The following is an 8,094-nucleotide window of genomic DNA, read 5'->3' as shown; positions in this document are numbered from 1 at the left end:
TAAAACATACATAAAATAAATTAAATTAAAACGAAACTGTGTTGATTTTTTAAATACAAAAAGATGGATGGTTGAGATCCTAAAAACCCGTGTTCAATACACCGAGAGTAAACGGTGAAACTTAATACGCTCAGTGATCGACTGCGCATGCGCAAACCAATTGAACTCTGTTGGTCGGTAAGGTCGGATCGTGGCAATATTTTCGATTACAAGACGGGGAAGCCAACTGACTCGGAATGGGATATGAGATGTCAAACTCTCCCACGTCAAGCGGTGAACTGAAGATATGTTGTTACCACGATTCGTAGCAGCTGTCATCAGTTAGTCAATAATATAAAGTTTGCCATACTGACTCGATCACTGTAAGCATCAACTATGCGAGACCTGCTAAAAGCATAAACTTATGTCTTAAGGTGTTTTGAATGTGCTATCCGAACTCGTAAAAACGTTTGAACGACTCGGCTCCGAACTATAGTTGCTGATATTAGTGGTGGAGTACTCAACCTGCTGAAAATATCTCGAATGTTTGCAGAAAATGGTGGCGTCAGCGTAAGTATTAAATGTTCTCCAAAATGCTTCGGTTACTGCTGAAATTCTCTATATAATTTCGGTAATTTACAGGAAATGATATAAAACTCGTAGAAAAGTCATTTTTGTAGAATAATAAATTCCAATACCCCGCCATTTGGGCGGCACTGGTGCTTTAGCGTAATTTGTAAAGTTTAGTAGCATTGATGACGAGCAAAAAAATTGGCAACTACGACCATACGACCATGCTTGCATATGTTTATGCCAAGGCGATTACGTGAGGGAGACGTTTCGAAATTTAAGCAGATCGTCAGTGACTCGGAATAAATGCAGATCATCGATAACATCGGGTTATACACTGCGTTGGTTACGCACGGAGGGTAAATTGTATGGAAAATTTGGAAAATGATGTTATTGTCGCTCGCGTCTGTGTACCACCATCGTGTTAGCAGGGTTGCAAATTTTTTAATGAAAAAGTAATGCATTAACCATTACTTTTTTAATTCATAATGGAAATAATTTAATGTTTTGATGGGAATAATTTCCATTAAAAAATTAAATTTAACGATTTAGTGGAAATAATTTCCATTGAAACATTAAATTTAATGTTTTAATGAAAACACTAATGCAATTATAAGAGTTAATGCATTATTTGCAACCTCGCGATGCATGCGAAATGATAAAAAAAATGTCCTCTTCACATACAAATTAATTGTTGTAAATCAATATGAAGTTTTCGTGTACTGAATTACAAATTCTAAATTTCCAAAAAAATTATTCTATTTGATAATTGTAAGGAAAAGAAAAACATTCGTAGCGGTTTCACACTAAAGGAATATCACGATTTCAAAACTTTACTATTCAGTTCAATCGATTGAAAAGAATATCTTATTTTTCTCATTTGACCTTAGAAGCTTTCGTTTTTAAGGCCACGTGTTCGTTTCTTTTTTCTTCGCTTCGAAAACGAGTCAAGAATTTTTCATTCCTCATACAAAAGAGCCGATTCGAAATTCAACTTGGCACTGCTGGAAAAGCTTTATCGAAGTAAATAGCTCTTACATGGCAAAAAAAAAAACAACATCTTGGTAAAATGCCCTCGCAATTTCCTTCAACATTTCCCTTCTTTTTTCTTCTTTTTATTTCTATGTTATTAATTTAATGGAAATATTTTCCATTAAATATAATAATGCAGTTGTAATGATTCAAATATAACCGCGCAATGAACACGGCACGAGTGGATTAGGTTAGACCCAGGGAGTGGGGAACCTGGTCACAAATTTGAGAAGGAGGTGGCTTGGTCTACGTCTCTCCAGGAGGAAGGAGGTGCGGAGGTGTTCCTCTCTGAAAAGAACTCGTAATCGATCCAAAATCGACCATTTAAAAATAATAAAGTAAATCCAAACTACGAGGACATACCTATTAAATTAAAAATTAAACACTCCAAACCCAAGCCCAAATTTAAAAACAGACGATATAGAACGAGAAATAATAAAAGTGCAATAAACAAATATAGTGCCTTGACGAAAGACGGTTATTGACAATTATTTATAATTTCAAGCATATCCACCAGTTTTAACCATATACACTGTTTTAAACCATGATGCACCTGGAATGAATGAATTGTGAAATGGATGAATGAATGAATTTTAAACCTAATGACGGCTCATGTGTGGATATATTTATAAATAAATTAAAATTTTCACACTACTACTCATAGTTTGTAAAAGATTTTTAATATTGATTTCGAATAATTTTTAATTTTCAAATAATCTTATATGGTGGACAAAATTTCCATTAAAACATCAAATCTAATAATTGAATGGAAACAATTTCCATTAAACCATTAAATTTATTGATTCAATGGAAATAATTTAATTTCCATCAAAACATTAAATTTAATGTTTTAATGAAGACACTAATGCAATTAAAAAAGTAATGCATTATTTGCACCCTTCATGTTAGTTACGGCAGGATTCTGCAAATTTGTATAAATAAATTTAGCATCAATTAAATATGCACTATTTAGTTTTTTAGACACGAAAGCATTGTATAGAATGATTAAAGACACAATTACAGAGCAACGCGAAAATAATCTCTGATTTGATAGAGACGTGGTCTTCCGACTAACAATAATAGTCCAGGAGCCGACCGCACCATATCTTCCCTCATCGAACATACGACCAAAATGCATATGAATCGATGGGGAATATAGTGCTCAATAGCGTGCCAGACTTTATAGAGAATGAATCCTGTCCGGAGTGTCAAAAAAAATGTCACTTCCGGTCACTTTTTTCGAGGTTATCTTCCCTCATCGAACGTACGATCGAAACTAGTACCAATCGATAGGGGAGGTCGAGTAATTGAAGAAAAAACCGGGTTGCCAACCCCCAGCGTGTCCGGGGGGGCGGCAGCCACCCCTAAGTGTAGTCGTAAGTAAAGTCGTTCGACTTTTGGGGGTGGCTGCCACCCCCCGGACAGGGTGGGGGTTGGCACCCCAGTTTTTTCTTCAAGTATTCGACCTCCCCTATCGATTGTGACTAGTTTTAATCATATGTTCGATGAGGGAAGATAACCTCGAAACAACTGACCGGAAGTGACATTCTGGCACCCGATTGACCACTATATTCCCCATCGATTCGTATGCATTTTGGCCGTATGTTCGATCAGGGAAGATATGGTACGGTCGGTTTCCCGACTATAAATATTATTGGTGATCGAGAGACAAGCAGCGCTGCACGGTCGGTAAAATAGGCACCGTGCTCGAAACCGAAGGAAAAAAATTCGCTTCACCTACATAACCTGTGTCAGCCGTGTTCCACTACTGAAGCACGGAGCAATATGTATGGCGGACCTGCATCCCCATGAGAAACCGCCATTTGTGGCGGAAATTTGCGTCTACCAGAGTTTTCTACACAGTTCTGGGCACTCCGTCTCTGAAACCGTGACGGAAGTGACGCCGACATTGTGAACTTGTGCCGCTACCGCTAGTGAGGAGGAGGCCATTCAACTTGTAGTGGTCGACGTTCTTATTATTACGTGAACTTGCAGTAATCAGCGCCCTACAGTGGGTCTAGACCACGGTGTAAGAATAAGAAGTGCTCCGACTGCCCTGTACTCCCTGTGTTAAACTCTGTGATTATTATGTCTTAGTACGATGGAAATCTGCCAAGGACCTCATGCGTCGGCTAGGTTTAGGTAAACAATAATGGCGGCGATCTGGCAGACAGTATTCAGGAAAGTTTGATGATTGCATGTGGAAAATCGTATCTGCTGCTGAAGATTTCATGGGTACATTAATGTTTGACAAAAGAAAATAATTGTATGATGAATGTATGTGACTATAGTGACAATATATTAATAAAAATGCAATGCGTGATGAATCGAAAAACCAAAGATTGAATAAAATTCCATCAGCACGCTTTTTGATAAAAAGAAAACGGTAATCACACTGAATCAATTATGCAAATACAATAATAAATATGTGGGGTAATAATAAAATATTTACGCATTATATATAATATCATTATTATTATATTAAAATACATTTCAAAAATTTAACGTTACTTTTTTTATGTACAGTATAATTTGGCTTGCTTCTTTTTTACCCTACTAGTCTTTACCATTTCCCGACTTTTTGTTTTAGTTGACTGACGCATTCTTATAACTGTAGAGTAATGTAAACAGTATACAATGAGTTCTTCCTTATGCAAATCACATGGAAACAAGAACTTACAATTTATTAGAGCATCATCAATTGTCACCTGATATAAATTAGGCACGCCAATTTCGCCCAAACGGCAGAGGGGTTAGCCTTACTTTTTCTTCATTTTTCGACCGAAAACTTGTGGTCTTAGATTCGGTTTGTATGACCCCATCTTGACTGATTGGACCCCCAGGAACTCGGAAAACGCAGCGAAAGAGCGTGGGATCAACAGGAGAGAAGATACGAAGGGAAAAGCACTTTCTGAAAAATGTGGGAAACAAAGATTTTCGTTTTCTGGCTGTAACTTCAGGTGCGTTGATCGCAGCATATTGTGACTGCGCCCGATCGATTTCTCTCGCCAAATTACGTCAGAATAGTGCGTCAAAGAATTTTTTCCAGCACTTTCGAAAGTCGCGAAAATTTCGCCAAAAATGCAAAGGGGTTAACCTCGCTTTTTTTTCATTTTCGGGGCAAAAAAATTTTCGTCTCAGATTCGATTTGTATGACCCTTTCCTGACTAATTGTACCGTCAGTAACTTAGAAAATGCGGCGGAAAGAGCGTGGGATCAACAAGGGAGAAGATACGAAGAAAAGAGCACTTTCTGGAAAATGTGAAGGACACAGGTTCTCGTTTTCTGGCTGTCACTTCTGATGCGTCGATCGCAGCGTATTGGGACTGCGCCCAATCGATTTCTCTCGCAATATTACGTCGGAATAGTGCATGAACGAATTCATTCCAGCACTTTTCAAAATCGTGAAAATTTTCGCCACAAATGCAAAGGGGTTAGCCTAACTTTTTCTTCATTTTTCGAGCCGAAAATTTTCGGTCTCAGATTCGATCTAAATTACCCTTACCTGACTAATTGGACCCTCAGGAACTCAGAAAACGCAGCGAAAACAGCGTAGTGGTTTGAAAACCTGAAGAGGTGATACAAAAAGAAAGAACGAAGCTTCTTAAAACTTCTAGTACATTTTAACACACATTTAAGAAGTACGAGCAAAATTTTTTATCATCCAACTGTTGCAGAACGGCAGCCTTATCAGTTGACCCGTTAACTGAAGAATATATCTTCAGTCAACATCTGACTATCGAAGGGCCTGGCCGCTTGAGTCTGGAATCGACAGCGAAGATGAAGTTCGTATTTCTTGTATGTAATGTGAGATCTGCAATCATTATACATCATGTATCATCGTACATCATACATCATACATCATACGTCGTCATACATAGTATTAAAGGTCCAAACCAAAGTTTGGATGTCGGATGTTCAGAAAGTGACGTCACCAATTCAAAATCAGCTAGCCGAATTCCTCAGTCTGGAAACAACCGCGCAGTAGAGCGGACGGATGAGAGTCGCGCTCCGCAAATTTCGAGTACCGGGTTCTCAACCTCCCGGATCCCGCGCTTCGGGTCCGCTACGTATGTCAAGTACCGGGTTCTCAACCTCCCGGATCCCGCGCTTCGGGTCCGCTACGCGGTGAAACTCGACTTCCAGGATAAGCACTCCGTGGCTCCTCGTTCATGTTTACAATAAATTATTTCAATTCGTTTTTCGCGCAAGCCCATATTCAGTAGCTGTCAGTCCGCTAATAAAATTTCTCGACTTCCAGGATAAGCGCTCCGTGGTTCCTGGTTCGTGTTTGCAATTAATTATTTCAATTCGTTTTTCGCGCAACCCCAAATTCGGTAGCTGTCAGTCCGCTAATAAAACTTCTCGACTTCCAGGATAAGCGCTCCGTGGTTCCTCGTTCATGTTTACAATGAATTATTTCAATTCGTTTTTCGCGCAACCCCAAATTCGTTAGCTGTCAGTCCGCTAATATAATTTCTCGACTTCCAGGATAAGCGCTCCGTGGTTCCTGGTTCATGTTTACAATAAATTATTTCAATTCGTTTTTCGCGCAACCCCAAATACGGTAGCTGTCAGTCCGCTAATAAAACTTCTCGACTTCCAGGATAAGCGCTCCGTGGTTCCTCGTTCATGTTTACAATGAATTATTTCAATTCGTTTTTCGCGCAACCCCAAATTCGTTAGCTGTCAGTCCGCTAATATAATTTCTCGACTTCCAGGATAAGCGCTCCGTGGTTCCTGGTTCATGTTTACAATAAATTATTTCAATTCGTTTTTCGCGCAACCCCAAATACGGTAGCTGTCAGTCCGCTAATAAAACTTCTCGACTTCCAGGATAAGCGCTCCGTGGTTCCTCGTTCATGTTTACAATGAATTATTTCAATTCGTTTTTCGCGCAACCCCAAATTCGGTAGCTGTCAGTCCGCTAATAAAATTTCTCGACTTCCAGGATAAGCGCTCCGTGGTTCCTGGTTCGTGTTTGCAATTAATTATTTCAATTCGTTTTTCGCGCAACCCCAAATTCGGTAGCTGTCAGTCCGCTAATATAATTTCTCGACTTCCAGGATAAGCGCTCCGTGGTTCCTGGTTCATGTTTACAATAAATTATTTCAATTCGTTTTTCGCGCAACCCCAAATTCGTAAGCTCTCAGTCCGCTAATAAAATTTCTCGACTTCCAGGATAAGCGCTCCGTGGTTCCTCGTTCATGTTTACAATGAATTATTTCAATTCGTTTTTCGCGCAACCCCAAATTCGTTAGCTGTCAGTCCGCTAATATAATTTCTCGACTTCCAGGATAAGCGCTCCGTGGTTCCTGGTTCATGTTTACAATAAATTATTTCAATTCGTTTTTCGCGCAACCCCAAATACGGTAGCTGTCAGTCCGCTAATAAAACTTCTCGACTTCCAGGATAAGCGCTCCGTGGTTCCTCGTTCATGTTTACAATGAATTATTTCAATTCGTTTTTCGCGCAACCCCAAATTCGGTAGCTGTCAGTCCGCTAATAAAATTTCTCGACTTCCAGGATAAGCGCTCCGTGGTTCCTGGTTCGTGTTTGCAATTAATTATTTCAATTCGTTTTTCGCGCAACCCCAAATTCGGTAGCTGTCAGTCCGCTAATATAATTTCTCGACTTCCAGGATAAGCGCTCCGTGGTTCCTGGTTCATGTTTACAATAAATTATTTCAATTCGTTTTTCGCGCAACCCCAAATACGGTAGCTGTCAGTCCGCTAATAAAACTTCTCGACTTCCAGGATAAGCGCTCCGTGGTTCCTGGTTCGTGTTTGCAATGAATTATTTCAATTCGTTTTTCGCGCAACCCCAAATTCGTTAGCTGTCAGTCCGCTAATATAATTTCTCGACTTCCAGGATAAGCGCTCCGTGGTTCCTGGTTCATGTTTACAATAAATTATTTCAATTCGTTTTTCGCGCAACCCCAAATTCGTAAGCTCTCAGTCCGCTAATAAAATTTCTCGACTTCCAGGATAAGCGCTCCGTGGTTCCTCGTTCATGTTTACAATGAATTATTTCAATTCGTTTTTCGCGCAACCCCAAATTCGGTAGCTGTCAGTCCGCTAATAAAATTTCTCGACTTCCAGGATAAGCGCTCCGTGGTTCCTGGTTCGTGTTTGCAATTAATTATTTCAATTCGTTTTTCGCGCAACCCCAAATTCGGTAGCTGTCAGTCCGCTAATAAAATTTCTCGACTTCCAGGATAAGCGCTCCGTGGTTCCTCGTTCATGTTTACAATGAATTATTTCAATTCGTTTTTCGCGCAACCCCAAATTCGGTAGCTGTCAGTCCGCTAATAAAACTTCTCGACTTCCAGGATAAGCGCTCCGTGGTTCCTGGTTCATGTTTACAATGAATTATTTCAATTCGTTTTTCGCGCAACCCCAAATTCGGTAGCTGTCAGTCCGCTAATAAAATTTCTCGACTTCCAGGATAAGCGCTCCGTGGTTCCTGGTTCGTGTTTGCAATTAATTATTTCAATTCGTTTTTCGCGCAACC

The sequence above is a fragment of the Neodiprion fabricii genome, chromosome 3 (assembly GCF_021155785.1).
Source record: "Neodiprion fabricii isolate iyNeoFabr1 chromosome 3, iyNeoFabr1.1, whole genome shotgun sequence".
NCBI classification, from domain to species: domain Eukaryota; kingdom Metazoa; phylum Arthropoda; class Insecta; order Hymenoptera; family Diprionidae; genus Neodiprion; species Neodiprion fabricii.
The sequence above is the reverse complement of the archived record's forward strand: the minus strand, read 5'-3'. Positions refer to the sequence as shown.